This window comes from Tenrec ecaudatus, chromosome 1, assembly GCF_050624435.1.
Source record: "Tenrec ecaudatus isolate mTenEca1 chromosome 1, mTenEca1.hap1, whole genome shotgun sequence".
In the NCBI taxonomy this organism is placed as follows: domain Eukaryota; kingdom Metazoa; phylum Chordata; class Mammalia; order Afrosoricida; family Tenrecidae; genus Tenrec; species Tenrec ecaudatus.
In genome coordinates, this window is record NC_134530.1 from 288,125,249 (window position 1) to 288,145,663 (window position 20,415).

The window sequence follows — 20,415 nt, forward strand, 5'->3', positions numbered from 1 at the left end:
TTGTTAACCTATGTAGTCCAAGTGCCCGCTAGTTAACCTACATAGTCAAAGTGCCCGCTAGTTAACCTAGATCGTCCAAGTGTCCGCTAGGTAACCTACATAGTCCAAATGCCCGCAAGGAAACCTACATAGTCAAAGTGCCCGCTAGGGAACCTACATAATCCAAGTGCCCGCTCTGGAACATACATAGTCCAAGTGACCTTTAGCTAACCTTGATAGTCCAAGGGCCCGCTAGTTGACCTACAAAGTCCAAGTGCCAGCTAGGTAACCTAGATAGTACAAGTGCTCGCTAGGGAACCTAGATAGTACAAGTGCCTGTTAGCTAACCAAGATAGTCCATGTGGAGGCTAGGTAACCTACATAGTCCAAGTGCCCTTTCGTCAACCTAGATAATCCAAGTGCCCGCTAGGTAACATAGAAAGTCCAAGTGCCCGCTAGTTAACCTACATAATCCAAGTGCCAGCTAGGGATCCTACATAGTCCAAGTGCCCGCTAGGCAACCTACATAGTCCAAGTGCCAGCTAGGGATCCTACATTGTCCAAGTGCCCGCTAGGCAACCTACATAGTCCAAGTACCCATTAGTTAACCTACATAGTCAAAGTGTCTGCTAGGTAACCTACATAGTCCAAGTGCCCGCTGGGTAACCTAAATAGTCCAAATGCCCGCTAGGGAAACTACATAGTCCAAGTGCCCCCTGGGTAACCTAAATAGTCCAAATGCCCGCTAGGGAAACTACATAGTCCAAGTGCCCGCTAGTTAACCTAGATAGTCCTAGTGCCCCCTAGTAAACCTACATAGTCAATGGGCCTGCTAGTTAACCTACATAGTGCAAGGGCCCGCTAGTTAACCTAGATCGTGCAATTGTCCATTAGTTAACCTACATAGTCCAAGTGCCCGCTAAGTAACCTAGATAGTAAAGTGCCCGCTAGGGATCCTTCATAATCCAAGTGTCTGCTAGATAACCTAGATAGTCCAACTGCCCGCTAGTTAACCTAGATAGTCCTATTGCCCGTTAGTTAACCTAGATAGTCCAAGTGCCCAGTAGGGGACGTACGTAGTCCAAGTGCCCGCTAGGTAACCTAGATAGTACAAGGGCCCGCTAGTTTACCTACATAGTCCAAGGGCCTGCTAGTTAACCTACATAGTCCAAGGTCCGCTAGTTAACCTAGATAGTCCAAGTGCCCGCTAGTAACCTACATAGTACAAGGGCCCGCGAGTTGACCTAGATAGTCCAAGTGCCCACTAGTTAACCTAGATAGTCAAAGTGCCCGCTAGTTAACCTAAGTAGTACAAATGTCCCATAGGGATCCTACTTAGTCCAAGTGCCCGTTCGTTAACCTAGATAGTCCAAGTGCCCGCTAGGGAACCTAGATAGTCCAAGTGCTATCTAGGTAACCTACATAGACCAAGGCCTCGCTTGTTAACTTTGATAGTCCAAATGACCGCTGGTTAACCTAGATCGTCCAAGTGCCCGCTAGTTTACATAGATCGTCCAAGTGCCGGCTAGTTAACCTACATAGTGCAAGGGCCCACTTGTTAACCTAGATCATCCAAGTGTCTTCTAGTTAACCTACATAGTCCAAGTGCCCGCTAGGTAACCTACATAGTGAAAGTGTCCGCTAGGTAACCGACAGAGTCCAAGTGCCCGCTAGGGAACCTACATAATCCAAGTGCCCGTTGGTAACCTAGATAGTCCAAGTGCCCTTTAGCTAACCTAGATAGTCCAAGGGCCCGCTAGTTGACCTACATAGTCCAAGAGCCAGCTAAGTAACCTAGATAGTACAAGTGCCCGCTAGGGAAACTAGATAGTCCAAGTGCCTGTTAGGCAACCTAGATAGTCCAAGTGGCGGCTAGGTAACCTACATAATCCAAGTGCCCTTGCGTTTACCTATATAATCCAAGTGCCCGCTAGGTAACCTAGACAGTCCAAGCGCCCGCTAGTTAACCTACATAGTCCAAGTGCCCGCTAGTTAACCTACATAATCCAAGTGCCCGTTAGCAAACCTAGATAGTCCAAGGGCCCGCTAGTTGACCTACATAGTCCAAATGCCCGCTAGGTAACCTAGATAGACCAAGTGCCCGCTAGTTAATCTAGATAGTCCTAGTGCCCTTTAGTTAACCTAGATACTCCAAGTGCCCTCTAGGGGACATACATAGTCCAAGTGCCTGCTAGGTAACCTAGATAGTTCAAGTGCCTACTAGGGTATGTACATAGACCAAGTGCCCGCTAGGTAACCTAGATAGTCCATGTGCCCGCTATTTAACCTACATTGTCCAAGTGCCCGATAGAAACCAATATAGTCCTAGTGCCCGGTAGGGACCATACATAGTCCAAGTGCCCGCTACGGAACCTTCATGGACCAAGTGCCCGTTAGGGAACCAATAGTCTTAGTGCTGGCTAGGGAACCTGCATCATCCAAGTGCCCGCTAGGTAACCTAGATAGTACAAGGGCCCGCTAGTTAACCTACATAGTCCAAGTGCCGGGTAGGGAACCTACATAATCCAAGTGCCCGCTGAGGAACCTACATAGTCCAAGTGCCCTCTAGGGAACCTAAATACTCCAAGTGCCCGTTAGGGAGCGTACATAGTCCAAGTGCCCGCTAGGTAACTTAGATAGTCCAAGGGCCCTCTTGTTAACCTATGTAGTCCAAGTGCCCGCTAGTTAACCTACATAGTCAAAGTGCCCGCTAGTTAACCTAGATCGTCCAAGTGTCCGCTAGGTAACCTACATAGTCCAAATGCCCGCAAGGAAACCTACATAGTTAAAGTGCCCGCTAGGGAACCTACATAATCCAAGTGCCCGCTCTGGAACATACATAGTCCAAGTGACCTTTAGCTAACCTAGATAGTCCAAGGGCCCGCTAGTTGACCTACAAAGTCCAAGTGCCAGCTAGGTAACCTAGATAGTACAAGTGCTCGCTAGGGAACCTAGATAGTACAAGTGCCTGTTAGCTAACCAAGATAGTCCATGTGGAGGCTAGGTAACCTACATAGTCCAAGTGCCCTTTCGTCAACCTAGATAATCCAAGTGCCCGCTAGGTAACATAGAAAGTCCAAGTGCCCGCTAGTTAACCTACATAGTCCAAGTGCCAGCTAGGGATCCTACATAGTCCAAGTGCCCGCTAGGCAACCTACATAGTCCAAGTGCCAGCTAGGGATCCTACATTGTCCAAGTGCCCGCTAGGCAACCTACATAGTCCAAGTACCCATTAGTTAACCTACATAGTCAAAGTGTCTGCTAGGTAACCTACATAGTCCAAGTGCCCGCTGGGTAACCTAAATAGTCCAAATGCCCGCTAGGGAAACTACATAGTCCAAGTGCCCCCTGGGTAACCTAAATAGTCCAAATGCCCGCTAGGGAAACTACATAGTCCAAGTGCCCGCTAGTTAACCTAGATAGTCCTAGTGCCCCCTAGTAAACCTACATAGTCAATGGGCCTGCTAGTTAACCTACATAGTGCAAGGGCCCGCTAGTTAACCTAGATCGTGCAATTGTCCATTCGTTAACCTACATAGTCCAAGTGCCCGCTAAGTAACCTAGATAGTCCAAGTGCCCGCTAGGGATCCTTCATAATCCAAGTGTCTGCTAGGTAACCTAGATAGTCCAACTGCCCGCTAGTTAACCTAGATAGTCCTATTGCCCGCTAGTTAACCTAGATAGTCCAAGTGCCCAGTAGGGGACGTACGTAGTCCAAGTGCCCGCTAGGTAACCTAGATAGTACAAGGGCCCGCTAGTTTACCTACATAGTCCAAGGGCCTGCTAGTTAACCTACATAGTCCAAGGTCCGCTAGTTAACCTAGATAGTCCAAGTGCCCGCTAGTAACCTACATAGTACAAGGGCCCGCGAGTTGACCTAGATAGTCCAAGTGCCCACTAGTTAACCTAGATAGTCAAAGTGCCCGCTAGTTAACCTAAGTAGTACAAATGTCCCATAGGGATCCTACTTAGTCCAAGTGCCCGTTCGTTAACCTAGATAGTCCAAGTGCCCGCTAGGGAACCTAGATAGTCCAAGTGCTATCTAGGTAACCTACATAGACCAAGGCCTCGCTTGTTAACTTTGATAATCCAAATGACCGCTGGTTAACCTAGATCGTCCAAGTGCCCGCTAGTTTACATAGATCGTCCAAGTGCCGGCTAGTTAACCTACATAGTGCAAGGGCCCACTTGTTAACCTAGATCATCCAAGTGTCCTCTAGTTAACCTACATAGTCCAAGTGCCCGCTAGGTAACCTACATAGTGAAAGTGTCCGCTAGGTAACCTACATAGTCCAATTGCCCGCTAGGGAACCTACATGATCCAAGTGCCCGTTGGTAACCTAGATAGTCCAAGTGCCCTTTAGCTAACCTAGATAGTCCAAGGGCCCGCTAGTTGACCTACATAGTCCAAGAGCCAGCTAAGTAACCTAGATAGTACAAGGGCCCGCTAGGGAAACTAGATAGTCCAAGTGCCTGTTAGGCAACCTAGATAGTCCAAGTGGCGGCTAGGTAACCTACATAATCCAAGTGCCCGTGCATTTACCTATATAATCCAAGTGCCCGCTAGGTAACCTAGACAGTCCAAGTGCCCGCTAGTTAACCTACATAGTCCAAGTGCCCGCTAGTTAACCTACATAATCCAAGTGCCCGTTAGCAAACCTAGATAGTCCAAGGGCCCGCTAGTTGACCTACATAGTCCAAATGCCCGCTAGGTAACCTAGATAGACCAAGTGCCCGCTAGTTAATCTAGATAGTCCTAGTGCCCTTTAGTTAACCTAGATACTTCAAGTGCCCTCTAGGGGACATACATAGTCCAAGTGCCTGCTAGGTAACCTAGATAGTTCAAGTGCCTGCTAGGGTATGTACATAGACCAAGTGCCCGCTAGGTAACCTAGATAGTCCATGTGCCCGCTATTTAACCTACATTGTCCAAGTGCCCGATAGAAACCTATATAGTCCAAGTGCCCGGTAGGGACCATACATAGTCCAAGTGCCCGCTACGGAACCTTCATGGACCAAGTGCCCGTTAGGGAACCAATAGTCTTAGTGCTGGCTAGGGAACCTGCATCATCCAAGTGCCCGCTAGGTAACCTAGATAGTACAAGGGCCCGCTAGTTAACCTACATAGTCAAAGTGCCCGATAGGGAACCTACATAATCCAAGTGCCCGCTGAGGAACCTACATAGTCCAAGTGCCCGCTAGGGAACCTAAATACTCCAAGTGCCCGTTAGGGAGCGTACATAGTCCAAGTGCCCGCTAGGTAACTTAGATAGTCCAAGGGCCCTCTTGTTAACCTATGAAGTCCAAGTGCCCGCTAGTTAACCTACATAGTCATAGTGCCCGCTAGTTAACCTAGATCGTCCAAGTGTCCGCTAGGTAACCTACATAGTCCAAATGCCCGCAAGGAAACCTACATAGTTAAAGTGCCCGCTAGGGAACCTATATAGTCCAAGTGCCAGCTAGGGATCCTACATTGTCCAAGTGCCCGCTAGGCAACATACATAGTCCAAGTACCCATTAGTTAACCTACATAGTCAAAGTGTCTGCTAGGTAACCTACATAGTCCAAGTGCCCGCTGGGTAACCTAAATAGTCCAAATGCCCGCTAGGGAAACTCCATAGTCCAAGTGCCCGCTAGTTAACCTAGATAGTCCTAGTGCCCCCTAGTAAACCTACATAATCCATGGGCCTGCTAGTTAACCTACATAGTGCAAGGGCCCGCTAGTTAACCTAGATCGTGCAATTGTCCATTAGTTAACCTACATAGTCCAAGTGCCCGCTAAGTAACCTAGATAGTCCAAGTGCCCGCTAGAGATCCTTCATAATCCAAGTGCCTGCTAGGTAACCTAGATAGTCCAACTGCCCGCTAGTTAACCTAGATAGTCCTATTGCCCGTTAGTTAACCTAGATAGTCCAAGTGCCCACTAGGGGACGTACGTAGTCCAAGTGCCCGCTAGGTAACCTAGATAGTACAAGGGCCCGCTAGTTAACCTACATAGTCCAAGTGCCCGATAGGGAACCTACATAATCCAAGTGCCCGCTGAGGAACCTACATAGTCCAAGTGCCCGCTAGGGAACCTACATACTCCAAGTGCCCGTTAGGGAGCGTACATAGTCCAAGTGTCCGCTAGGTAACATAGATAGTCCAAATGTCCGCTAGGTAACATAGATAGTCCAAGGGCCCTCTTGTAAACCTATGTAGTCCATGTGCCCGCTAGTTAACCTACAGAGTCAAAGTGCCCGCTAGTTAACCTAGATCGTCCAAGTGTCCGCTAGGTAACCTACATAGTCCAAATGCCCGCAAGGAAACCTACATAGTTAAAGTGCCCGCTAGGGAACCTACATAGTCCAAGTGCCCTTTCGTTAACCTAGATAATACAAGTGCCCGCTAGGTAACATAGACAGTCCAAGTGCCCGCTAGTTAACCTACATAGTCCAAGTGCCCGCTAGGGATCCTACATAGTCCAAGTGCCCGCTAGGCAACCTACATAGTCCAAGTGCCCATTAGTTAACCTAGATAGTCAAAGTGCCTGCTAGGTAACCTACATAGTCCAAGTGCCCGCTGGGTAACCTAAATAGTCCAAATGCCCGCTAGGGAAACTACATAGTCCAAGTGCCCGCTAGTTAACCTAGATAGTCCTAGTGCCGCCAAGTAAACCTACATAATCCATGGGCCTGCTAGTTAACCTACATATTGCAAGGGCCCGCTAGTTAACCTAGATCGTGCAAGTGTCCATAAGTTAACCTACATAGTCCAAGTGCCCGCTAAGTAACCTAGATAGTCCAAGTGCCCACTAGGGATCCTTCATAATCCAAGTGCCTGCTAGGTAACCTAGATAGTCCAACTGCCCGCTAGTTAACCTAGATAGTCCAATTGCCCGTTAGTTAACCTAGATAGTCCAAGTGCCCAGTAGGGGACGTACGTAGTCCAAGTGCCCGCTAGGTAATCTAGATAGTCCAAGTGCACGCTAGGGTATGTACATAGTCCGAGTGCGGGCTAGGAATCCTAGATAGTCCAAGTGCCCGCTAGTTAACCTACATAGTCCAAGGGCCCGCTAGTTTACCTACATAGTCCAAGGTCCGCTAGTTAACCTAGATAGCCAAAGTGCCCGCTAGTTAACCTAGATAGTCAAAGTGCCCGCTAGTTAACCTAAGTAGTACAAATGTCCCATAGGGATCCTACTTAGTCCAAGTGCCCGTTCGTTAACCTAGATAGTCCAAGTGCCCGCTAGGGAACCTAGATAGTCCAAGTGCTATCTAGGTAACCTATATAGTCCAAGGGCCCGCTAGTTAACCTACATAGTCCAAGGGCTCGCTTGTTAACTTTGATAGTCCAAATGACCGCTGGTTAACCTAGATCGTCCAAGTGCCCGCTAGTTTACCTAGATCCTCCAAGTGTCCTCTAGTTAACCTACATAGTCCAAGTGCCCGCTAGGTAACCTACATAGTGAAAGTGTCCGCTAGGTAACCTACATAGTCCAAGTGCCCGATAGTTAACATAGATAATCCAAGTGCCCTCTAGGGAAGGTACATAGTCCAAGTGCCCGCTAGGTAACCTAGAGTGTGCAAGTGCCCGCGAGTTAACCTACATAGTCCAAGTGCCTGCTAGGTAACCTAGATAGTCCAAGGGCCTGCTAGTTAACCTACATAGTACAAGTGCCTGCTAGGTAACCTACATAGTGCACGTTTCCGCTAGTTAACCTACATAGTCCAAGTGCCCGCTAGTTAACCTAGATATTCCAAGTGCCCGCTAGGTAACCTACATAGTGCAAGTGTCCGCTAGTTAACCTACGTAGTCCAAGGGACCCCTCGTTAACCTAGATAGTCCAAGTACCCGCTAGTTAACCTAGATGGTCCAATTGTCCGCTAGTTAATCTACATAGTCCAAGTGCCCTTTAGGGAACATAGATAGTCCAAGTGCCCGCTAGGGAACATACATAGTCCAATTAACCGCTCTGGAACATACATAGTCCAAGTGCCTGTTAGTTAACCTATATAATTCAAGTGCCCGCTAGTTAACCTACATAGTCCAAGTGCCCGCTAGGTAACCTACATAGTCCAAATGCCCGCTAGGGAACCTACATAGTCCATGTGCCCGCTAGTTAACCTAGATAGTCCAAGTGCCCGCGAGTTAACCTAGATAGTCCACGTGCCTGCTAGTTAACCAGGATCAGACAAGTGCCCTCTAGTTAACTTACATAGTCCAAGGGCCTGCTAGTTAACCTACATAGACGAAGGGCCCGTTAGTTAACCTAGATTGTCCAAGTGCCCGCTAGGTAACCTAGACAGTCCAAGTGACCACTAGGTTACCTACATAGTTCAAGTGCCCGTTCGTTAACCTACATAGTCCAAGTGCCTGCTAGGTAACGTAGACAGCCCAAGTGCGCGCTAGGCAACGTACATATTCCAAGTGCCCGCTAGGTAACCTAGATAGTCCAAATGCCCGTTAGCTAACCTAGATAGTCCAAGTGTCCGCTAGTGAACCTACATAGTCCAAGTGCCCGTTCGTTAAACTAGATAGTCCAAGTGCCCGCTAGGTAACCTGGACAGTCCAAGTGCCCGCTAGGTTACCTACATACTCCAAGTGCACATTCGTTAACCTAGATAGTCCAAGTGCCCGCTGGTAACCTACATAGTCCAAGAGCCCGCTAGGTAACCTTGATAGTCAAAGTGCCTTCTAGTTAACCTACATAGTCCAAGTGCCCGCTAGGTAACCTACATAGTCCATGTGCCCACTAGGTAACCTACATAGTCCATGTGTCCGCTAGGTAACCTACATAGTCCAAGTGTCCGCTAGTTAACCTAGATAGTCCAAGCGCCGCTAGTAAACTTAGTTAGTCCAAGGGCCCGCCAGTTAACCTAGATAGTCCAAGTGCCCGCTAGTTAACCTAGATCGTCTAAGTGTCCGCTAGGTAACCTACATAGTCCAAGTGCCTGCTAGGTAACCTAGATAGTACAATTGCCTGTTAGCTAACCTACATGTCCAAGTGCCTGTTCGTTAACCTAGATAATCCAAGTGCCCGCTATGTAACCTAGACAGTCCAAGTGCCCGCTAGGTTACCTACATAGTCCAAATGTCTGTTCGTTAACCTAAATAGTCCAAGTGCCCGTTTGGTAACCTACATAGTCCAATTGCCCGCTTCTTAACCTGGATAGTCCAAGTGCCCGCTAGTTAACCTACATAGTCAAAGTGCCCGGTAAGTAACCTACATATTCCAAGTGCCTTCTAGGGAGCCTACATAGTCCACGTGAGAGCTAGGGAACCTACATAATCCAATTGCCCGTTAGGGAACCTACATAGTCCAAGTGCTCGCTAGGTAACCTACATAGTCCAAATGCCCGCAAGGAAACATACATAGTCTAAGTGCCCGCTAGGGAACCTACATAATCCAAGTGCCCGTTAGGTAACCTAGATAGTCCAAGTGCCCGATAGGGAACCTACATAGTCCAAGTGCCCGTTAGGGAACCAATAGTCTTAGTTCTGGCTAGGGAACTTGCATCATCCAAGTGCCCCCTAGGTAACCTACATAATCCAAGGACCCTCTTGGGAACCCACATAGTGCAAGTGCCCGCTAGGGAACTTACAGTGTCCAAGTGCCCGTTAGTTAACCTAGATAGTCCAAGTGCCCGCTAGTTAACCTAGATAATCCAAGTACCCGCTGGGTAATGTAGATAGTTCAAGTGCCCGCTAGGTAACCTAGATAGTCCTAGTGCCCCCTAGTAAACCTACATAATCCATGGGCCTGCTAGTTAACCTAGATCGAGAAAGTGTCCATTAGTTAACCTACATAGTCCAAGTGCCCGCTAAGTAACCTAGATAGTCCAAGTGCCCGCTAGGGATCCTTCATAATCCAAGTGCCTGCTAGGTAACCTAGATAGTCCAACTGCCCGCTAGTTAACCTAGATAGTCCTATTGCCCGTTAGTTAACCTAGATAGTCCAAGTGCCCACTAGGGGACGTACGTAGTCCAAGTGCCCGCTAGGTAACCTAGATAGTCCAAGTGCACGCTAGGGTATGTACATAGTCCAAGTGCCTGCTAGGAAACCTAGATAGTCCAAGTGCCCGCAAGTTAACCTACATAGTCCAAGGGCCCGCTAGTTAACCTACATAGTCCAAGGTCCGCTACTTTACCTAGATAGTCCAAGTGCCCGCTAGTAACCTACATAGTACAAGGGCCCGCGAGTTGACCTAGATAGTCCAAGTGCCCGCTAGTTAACCTAGATAGTCAAAGTGCCCGCTAGTTAACCTAAGTAGTACAAATGTCCCATAGGGATCCTACTTAGTCCAAGTGCCCGTTCGTTAACCTAGATAGTCCAAGTGCCCGCTAGGGAACCTAGATAGTCCAAGTGCTATCTAGGTAACCTATATAGTCCAAGGGCCCGCTAGTTAACCTACATAGTCCAAGGTCTCGCTTGTTAACTTTGATAGTCCAAATGACCGCTGGTTAACCTAGATCGTCCAAGTGCCCGCTAGTTTACCTAGATAGTCCAAGTGCCAGCTAGTTAACCTACATAGTCCAAGGGCCCACTTGTTAACCTAGATCATCAAAGTGTCCTCTAGTTAACCTACATAGTCCAAGTGCCCGCTAGGTAACCTACATAGTGAAAGTGTCCGCTAGGTAACCTATATAGTCCATGTGCCCGCTAGTTAACATAGATAATCCAAGTGCCCACTAGGGAAGGTACATAGTCAAAGTGCCCGCTAGGTAACCTAGAGAGTGCAAGTGCCCGCGAGATAACCTACATAGTCCATGTGCCTGCTAGGTAACCTAGATAGTCCAAGGGCCTGCTAGTTAACCTACATAGTCCAAGTGCCTGCTAGGTAACCTACATAGTGCAAGTGTCCGCTAGTTAACCTAGATAGTCCAAGTGCCCGCTAGGTAACCCACATAGTGCAACTGTCCGCTAGTTAACCTATGTAGTCCAAGGGACCCCTCGTTAACCTAGATAGTCCAAGTACCCGCTAGTTAACCTAGATCGTCCAATTGTCCGCTAGTTAACCTACATAGTCCAAGTGCCCTTTAGGGAACCTAGATAGTCCAAGTGCCCGCTAGGGAACATACATAGTCCAATTGACCGCTCTGGAACATACATAGTCCAAGTGCCTGTTAGTTAACCTAGATAATCCAAGTGCCCGCTAGTTAACCTACATAGTCCAAGTGCCCGCTAGGTAACCTACATAGTCCAAATGCCCGTTAGGGAACCTACATAGTACAAGTGCCCGCTAGTTAACCTAGATAGTCCAAGAGCCCGCTAGTTAACCTAAGTACTAAAAAAGTCCCATAGGGATCCTACTTAGTCCAAGTGCCCGTTCGTTAACCTAGATAGTCCAAATGCCCGCTAGGGAACCTAGATAGTCCAAGTGCTATCTAGGTAACCTATATAGTCCAAGAGCCCGCTAGTTAACCTACATAGTCCAAGGTCTCGCTTGTTAACTTTGATAGTCCAAATGACCGCTGGTTAACCTAGATCGTCCAAGTGCCCGCTAGTTTACTTAGATAGTCCAAGTGCCGGCTAGTTAACCTACATAGTCCAAGGGCCCACTTGTTAACCTAGATCTTCCAAGTGTCCTCTAGTTAACCTACATAGTCCAAGTGCCCGCTAGGTAACCTACATAGTGAAAGTGTCCGCTAGTTAACCTACATAGTCCAAGTGCCCGCTAGGTAACCTACATAGTGCACGTGTACACCAGTTAACCTACATAGTCCAAGTGCCCGCTAGTTAACCTAGATAGTCCAAGTGCCCGCTAGGTAACCTACATAGTGCAACTGTCCGCTAGTTAACCTACGTAGTCCAAGGGACCCCTCGTTAACCTAAATAGTCCAAGTACCCTCTAGTTAACCTAGATCGTCCAATTGTCCCCTAGTTAACCTACATAGTCCACGTGCCCTTTAGGGAACCTAGATAGTCCAAGTGCCCGCTGGGGAACATACATAGTCCAATTGACCGCTCTGGAACATACATAGTTCAAGTGCCTGTTAGTTAACCTATATAATCCAAGTGCCCGCTAGTTAACCTACATAGTCCAAGTGCCCGCTAGGTAACCTACATAGTCCAAATGCCCGCTAGGGAACCTACATAGTCCAAGTGCCCACTAGTTAACCTAGATAGTCCAAGTGCCCGCGAGTTAACCTAGATAGTCCAAGTGCCTGCTAGTTAACCAGGATCAGACAAGTGCCCTCTAGTTAACTTACATAGTCCAAGGGCCTGCTAGTTAACCTACATAGACGAAGGGCCCGTTAGTTAACCTAGATTGTCCAAGTGCCCGCTAGTTAACCTACATAGTCCAAATGCCCGCTAGGTAACCTAGACAGTCCAAGTGACCACTAGGTTACCTACATAGTTCAAGTGCCCGTTCGTTAACCTACATAGTCCAAGTGCCCGCTAGGTGACGTAGACAGCACAAGTGCGCGCTAGGGAACGTACATATTCCAAGTGCCCGCTAGGTAACTAAGATAGTCCAAATGCCCGTTAGCTAACATAGTGCAAGTGTCCGCTAGTTAACCTACGTAGTCTAAGGGACCGCTAGTTAACCTAGATCGTCCAATTGTCTGCTAGGTAACCTACATAGTCCATGTGCCCTTTAGGGAACTTAGATAGTCCAAGTGCCCGCTAGGGAACCTACATAGTCCAATTGCCCGCTCTGGAACATACATAATTTAAGTGCCTGTTAGTTAACCTAGATAATCCAAGTGCCCACTAGTTAATCTAGATAGTCCAAATGACCATTAGGTAACCTACATAGTCCAAGCGCTCGTTAGGTAACCTATATAGTCCAAATGCCGGCTAGGGATCCTACATAGTCCAAGTGCCCGCTAGTTAACCTAGATAGTCCAAGTGCCCGCTAGGTAACCTAGATAGACCAAGTACCCGCTAGTTAAACTAGATAGTCCTAGTGCCCTTTAGTTAACCCAGAAAGTCCAAGTGCCCTCTAGGGGACATACATAGTCCTAGTGCCCACTCTGGAACATACATAATCCAAGTGCCCGCTAGTTAACCTAGATAGTCCATTTGCCCGTTAGGTAACCTACATAGTCCAAGTGCTCGTTAGGTAACCTATATAGTCCAAATGGCCGCTAGGGAACCTACATAGTACAAGTGCCCGCTAGTTAACGTAGATAGTCCAAGTGCCCGCTAGTAAACCTAGATAGTCCAAGTGCCCGCTAGTGAACCTAAGTAGTACAAATGTCCCATAGGGATCCGACTTAGTCCAAGTGCCCGTTCGTTAACCTAGATAGTCCAAGTGCCCGCTAGGGAACCTAAATAGTCCAAGTGCTATCTAGGTAACCTAGATAGTCCAAGGGCCCGCTAGTTAACCTACATAGTCCAAGGGCTCGCTTGTTAACTTTGATAGTCCAGTGCCCGCTGGTTAACTTAGATCGTTCAAATGCCCGCTAGTTAACCAAGATCATCCAAGTGCCGGCTAGTTAACCTACATAGTCCAAGGGCCCACTTGTTAACCTAGATCATCCAAGTGTCCTCTAGTTAACCTACATAGTCCAAGTGCCCGCTAGGTAAACTACATAGTGAAAGTGTCCGCTAGGTAACCTACATAGTCCAAGTGCCCGCTAGTTAACATAAATAGTCGAAGTGCCCGCTAGGGAAGGTACATAGTCCAAGTGCCCGCTAGGTAACCTAGAGAGTGCAAGTGCCCGCTAGATAACCTACATAGTCCAAGTGCCTGCTAGGTAACCTAGATAGTCCAAGGGCCTGCTAGTTAACCTACATAGTCCAAGTGCCCGCTAGGTAACCTAGAGAGTGCAAGTGCCCGCTAGTTAACCTACATAGTCCAAGTGCCTGCTAGGTAACCTAGATAGTCCAAGGGCCTGCTAGTTAACCTACATAGTCCAAGTGCCTGCTAGGTAACCTACATAGTGCAAGTGTCCGCTAGTTAACCTACATAGTCCAAGTGCCCGCTAGTTAACCTAGATAGTCCAAGTGCCCGCTAGGAAACCTACATAATGCAAGTGTCCGCTAGTTAACCTACGTAGTCTAAGGGACCGCTAGTTAACCTAGATCATCCAATTGTCCGCTAGGTAACCTACATAGTCCAAGTGCCCTTTAGGGAACTTAGATAGTCCAAGTGCCCGCTAGGGAACCTACATAGTCCAATTGCCCGCTCTGGAAGATACATAATTTAAGTGCCTGTTACTTAACCTAGATAATCCAAGTGCCCGCTAGTTAATCTAGATAGTCCAAATGACCATTAGGTAACCTACATAGTCCAAGTGCTCGTTAGGTAACCTATATAGTCCAAATGCCCGCTAGGGATCCTACATAGTCCAAGTGCCCGCTAGTTAACCTAGATAGTCCAAGTGCCCGCTAGTTAACCATGATCGTCCAAGTGCCCTCTAGGCCCGTTAGTTAACCTACATAGTCCAAGGTCCCCTAGTTAACCAAGATAGTCCAAGTGCCCGCTAGTAACCTACATAGTCCAAGGTCCGCTAGTTAACCTAGATAGTCAAAGTGCCTGCTAGTTAACCTAAGTAGTACAAATGTCCCATAGAGATCCTACTTAGTCCAAGTGCCCGTTCGTTAACCTAGTTCCCTAGCGGGCATTTGGACAATTTAGGTTACCCAGCGGGCACTTGGACTATGTAGGTTACCTAGCAGGCACTTGGACTATGTAGGTTGCCTAGCGGGCACTTGGACTATGTAGGATCCCTAGCTGGCACTTGGACTATGTAGGTTAACTAACGGGCCCTTGGACTATATAGGTTAACTAACGGGCCCTTGGACTATGTAGGTTAACTAGCGGACACTTGGACTATGTAGGTTAACTAGCGGGCATTTGGTCTATGTAGGTTAACTAGCGGGCACTTGGACTATCTAGGTCAACTCGCGGGCCCTTGTACTATGTAGGTTACTAGCGGGCACTTGGACTATCTTGGTTAACTAGGGAACCTTGGACTATGTAGGTTAACTAACGGGCCCTTGGACTATGTAGGTTAACTAGCGGGTACTTGGACTATCTAGGTTTCCTAGCAGGCACTTGGACTATGTACATACACTAGCGCACACTTGGACTATCTAGGTTACCTAGCGGGCACTTGGATTACGTACGTCCCCTAGTGGGCACTTGGACTATCTAGGTTAACTAACGGGCAATAGGACTATCTAGGTTAACTAGCGTGCAGTTGGACTATCTAGGTTACCTAGTAGGCACTTGGATTATGAAGGATCGCTAGCGGGCACTTGGACTATCTAGGTTACTTAGCGGCACTTGGACTATGTAGGTTAACTAGCGGACACTAGCACGATCTAGGTTAACTAGCGGGCCCATGGATTATGTATGTTTACTAGGGGGCACTAGGAGTATCTAGGTTAACTAGCGGGCACTTAGACTATGTAGTTTCCCTAGCGGGCATTTGGACTATTTAGGTTACCTAGCGGGCACTGGACTATGTAGGTTACCTAGCAGGCACTTTGACTATCTAGGTTAACTAACGGGCACTTGGACTATGTAGGTTGCCTAGCGGGCACTTGGACTATGTAGGATCCCTAGCGGGCACTTGGACTATGTAGGTTAACAAGCGGGCACTTCGACTGTCTATGTTACCTAGCGGGCACTTGGATTATCTAGGTTAACGAAAGGGCACTTGGACTATGTAGGTTACCCAGCCGCCACTTGGACTATCTAGGTTAGCTAACAGGCACTTGTACTATCTAGGTTCCCTAGCGAGCACTTGTACTATCTAGGTTACCTAGCTGGCACTTGGATTTTGTAGGTCAACTAGCGGGCCTTGGGACTATCTAGGTTAGCTAACGGTCACTTGGACTATGTATGTTCCAGAGCGGGCACTTGGATTATGTAGGTTTCCTAGCGGGCACTTTAACTATGTAGGTTTCCTTGCGGGCATTTGGACTATGTAGGTTACCTAGCGGTCACTTGGACGATCTAGATTAACTAGCGGGCACTTTGACTATGTAGGTTAACTAGCGGGCACTTGGACTACATAGGTTAACAAGAGGGCCCTTGGACTATCTAGGTTACCTAGAGGGCACTTGGACTATTTAGGTTAAGTTGCGGGCACTTGGACTATCTATGTTACCTAGCGGGCACTTGGACTATGTACGCTCCCTAACGGGCACTTGGAGTATGTAGGTTCCCTAGCGGGCACTTGGACTATGTATGTTCCTCAGCGGGCACTTGGACTATGTAGGTTCCCTAGCGGGTACTTGGACTGTCTAGGTTAACTAGCGGGCAATTGGACTGTCTAGGTTACCTAGTAGGCACTTGGACTATGTAGTTTACCTAGCAGGCAGTTGGACTAGAGGTTAACTAGCGGGCACTTGGACTATCTAGGTTACCTAGCGGGCCCTTGGACTATGTACGTTCCCTAGCGGGCACTTGGGCTATCTACGTTACCTAGCGGGCACTTGGACTATGTAGGTTAACGAACGGGCACTTGGACTATGTAGGTAACCTAGTGGGCACTTGGATTATCTAGGTTACCTAGCGGGCACTTGGACTATGTAGGTTAACTAGCGGGCACTTGGATTATCTAGGTTAACTAACAGGCACTTGGACTATGTATGTTCCAGAGGGGGCAAATGGACTATGTAGGTTCCCTAGCGGGCACTGGACTATCTAGGTTCCCTAAAGGGCACTTGGACTATGTAGGTTAACTAGCGGACATTGGACGATCTAGGTTAACTAGCGGGCACTTGGACTATGGGGGTTCCCTAGCGGGCATTTGGACTATCTAAGTTAACTAGCGTGCACTTGGACTATGTAGGTTAACTAGCGGACACTTGCACTATGTAGGTTACCTAGCGTGCACTTGGACTATGTAGGGTAACTAGCGGGCACTTGGACTGTCTAGGTTACCTAGCGGGCACTTGGATTATCTAGGTTAACGAACGGGCACTTGGATTATGTAGGTTACCTAGCCGCCAGTTGGACTATCTAGGTTGCCTAACAGGCACTTGGACTATCTCTTTTCCCTAGCGGGCACTTGTACTATCTAGGTTACTTAGCTGGCACTTGGACTATGTAGGTTAACTAGCGGGCCCTTGGACTATCTAGGTTAGCTAAAGGGCACTTGAACTATGTAGGTTCCCTAGCGGTCACGTGGACTATGTAGGCTCCCTAGAAGGCACTTGGACTATGTAGGTTAACTATCGGGCACTTTGACTATGTAGGTTAACTAGCGGGCACTTGGACTATCCTGGTTACCAAGCGGGCACTTGGATTATCTAGGTTAACGAACGGACACTTGGACTATGTAGGTAACCTAGTGGGCACTTGGATTATCTAGGTTACCTAGCGGGCACTTGGACTATGTAGGTTAACTAGCGGGCACTTGGATTATCTAGGTTAACTAACAGGCACTTGGACTATGTATGTTCCAGAGGGGGCAAATGGACTATGTAGGTTCCCTAGCGGGCACTGGACTATCTAGGTTCCCTAAAGGGCACTTGGACTATGTAGGTTAACTAGCGGACATTGGACGATCTAGGTTAACTAGCGGGCACTTGGACTATGGGGGTTCCCTAGCGGGCATTTGGACTATCTAAGTTAACTAGCGTGCACTTGGACTATGTAGGTTAACTAGCGGACACTTGCACTATGTAGGTTACCTAGCGTGCACTTGGACTATGTAGGGTAACTAGCGGGCACTTGGACTGTCTAGGTTACCTAGCGGGCACTTGGATTATCTAGGTTAACGAACGGGCACTTGGATTATGTAGGTTACCTAGCCGCCAGTTGGACTATCTAGGTTGCCTAACAGGCACTTGGACTATCTCTTTTCCCTAGCGGGCACTTGTACTATCTAGGTTACTTAGCTGGCACTTGGACTATGTAGGTTAACTAGCGGGCCCTTGGACTATCTAGGTTAGCTAAAGGGCACTTGGACTATGTAGGTTCCCTAGCGGTCACGTGGACTATGTAGGCTCCCTAGAAGGCACTTGGACTATGTAGGTTAACTATCGGGCACTTTGACTATGTAGGTTAACTAGCGGGCACTTGGACTATCCTGGTTACCAAGCGGGCACTTGGACTATCTAGGTTAACGAACGGACACTTGGACTATTTAGGTTAACTAGCGGACACTTGGACTATCTAGGTTAGCTAACGGGCAATTGGACTATCAAGGTTATCTAATGGGCACTTGGACTATGTAGGTTACCTAGCGGGCACTTGGACTATCTAGGTTACCTAGCAGGCACTTTGACTATCTAGGTTAACTAAGGGGCACTTGGACTAGGTAGGTTGCCTAGCGAGCACTTGGACTATGTAGGTTCCCTAGCGGCCATTTGGACTATATAGGTTACCTAACGAGCACTTGGACTATGTAGGTTACCTAACGGGCACATGGACTATCTAGGTTAACTAGCAGGCACTTGGATTATGTATGTTCCAGAGTGGGCACTAGGACTATGTATGTACCCTAGAGGGCACTTGGACTATCTGGGTTAACTAAAGGGCACTAGGACTATCTAGTTTAACTAGCGGGTAATTGGTCTATCTAGGTTACCTAGCGGGCACTTGGACTATGTAGGTCAACTAGCGGGCCCTTGAACTATCTAGGTTAGCTAACGGGCACTTGGACTATCTAGGTTAACTAACCGGCACTTGGACTATGTATGTCGCCTAGCGGGCACTTGGATTATGTAGGTTCCCTATCGGGCACTTGGACTATGTAGGTTAACTAGCTGGCACTTGGACTGTCTATGTTACCTAGCGGGCACTTGGATTATCTAGGTTAACGAACGGGCACTTGGACTATGTAGGTTACCTAGCCGCCACTTGGACTATCTAGGTTAGCTAACAGGCACTTGGACTATCTAGGTTCCCTAGCGGGCACTTGTACTATCTAGGTTACCTAGCTGGCACTTAGACTATGTAGGTCTACTAGCGGGCCCTTGGACTATCTAGGTTAGCTAACGGGCACTTGAACTATCTAGGTTACCTAACGGGCACTTGGATTATGTAGGTTCCCTAGCGGGCACTTACACTATGTAGGTTGCCTTGCAGGCATTTGGACTATGTAGGTTACCTAGCGAGCACTTGCACGATGAAGGTTCCCTAACGGGCACTTGGACTGTATAGGTTCCCTAGAAGGCACTTGGACTATGTAGGTTACCTGTCGGGCACTTTGACTATGTAGGTTAACTAGCGGGTACTTCGACTATCCAGGTTACGAGGCGGGCACTTGGAGTATTTAGGTTAACGAACGGACACTTGGACTATGTAGGTAACCTAGCGGGCACTTGGACTCTCTAGGTTACATAGCGGGCACCTGGACTCTCTAGGTTAACGAACGGGCCCTTGGATGATGTCGGTTAGCTAACAGACACTTGGACTATCTAGGTTACCTAGCAGGCATTTCGACTATGTATATTACCTAGCGGACACTTGAACGATCTAGGTTAACTAGCGGGCCCTTGGACAATCTAGGTTACTAGCGGGCACTTTGACTATCTAGGTTAACTAGTGAGTACTTGGACTATGTAGTTTCCCTAGCGGGCATTTGGATTATTTAGGTTACCTAGCGGCCACTTGGACTATGTAGGTTACCTAGCGGTCACATGGAATATGTAGGTTACCTTGGGGGCACTTGGACTATCTAGGTTACCTGGCGGGCACTTGGCCTATGTAGGATAATTAGAAGGCACTTGGTCTATCAAGGTTACTTAGCGGACCCTTGGACTATGTAGGTTACCAGCGGGCACTTGGACTATCTAGGTTAACGAACGTGCACTTGCACTATGTATGTAACCTAGCAGGCACTTCGACTGTCTAGATTACCTAGCGGGCACTTGGACTATCTAGGTTAACGAACGGGCACTTGGACTATGTAGGTTAACTAGCAGGCACTTCGACTATCTAGGTTAGCTAACGGGCATTGGACTATCTAGGTTACTTAGCGCGCACTTGGACTATGTAGGCTACCTAGCGGGCACTTGGACTATCTAGGTTACCTAGCAGGCACTTTGACTATCTAGGTTAACTAACGGGCACTTGGACTAAGTAGGATCCCTATGGGACATTTGTACTACTTAGGTTAACTAGTGGGCACTTGGACTATCTAGGTTTACTAGCGGGCACTTGGACTATCTAGGTAAACTAGCGGGCACATTGACTATGTAGGTTCCCTAGCGGGCATTTGGACTAAATAGTTTACCCAACGAGCACTTGGACTATGTAGGTTACCTAACGGGCTCTTGGACTATCTAGGCTAACTAGCGGGCACTTGGATTATCTAGGTTAACTAACAGGCACTTGGACTATGTATGTTCCAGAGCGGGCAATTGGACTATGTAGGTTCCCTAGCGGGCACTTGGACTATCTAGGTTCCCTAAAGGGCACTTGGACTATGTAGGTTAACTAGCGGACAATTGGACGATCTAGGTTAACTAGCGGACACTTGCACTATGTAGGTTACCTAGCAGGCACTTGGTCTATGTAGGTTAACTAGCAGGCCCTTGGA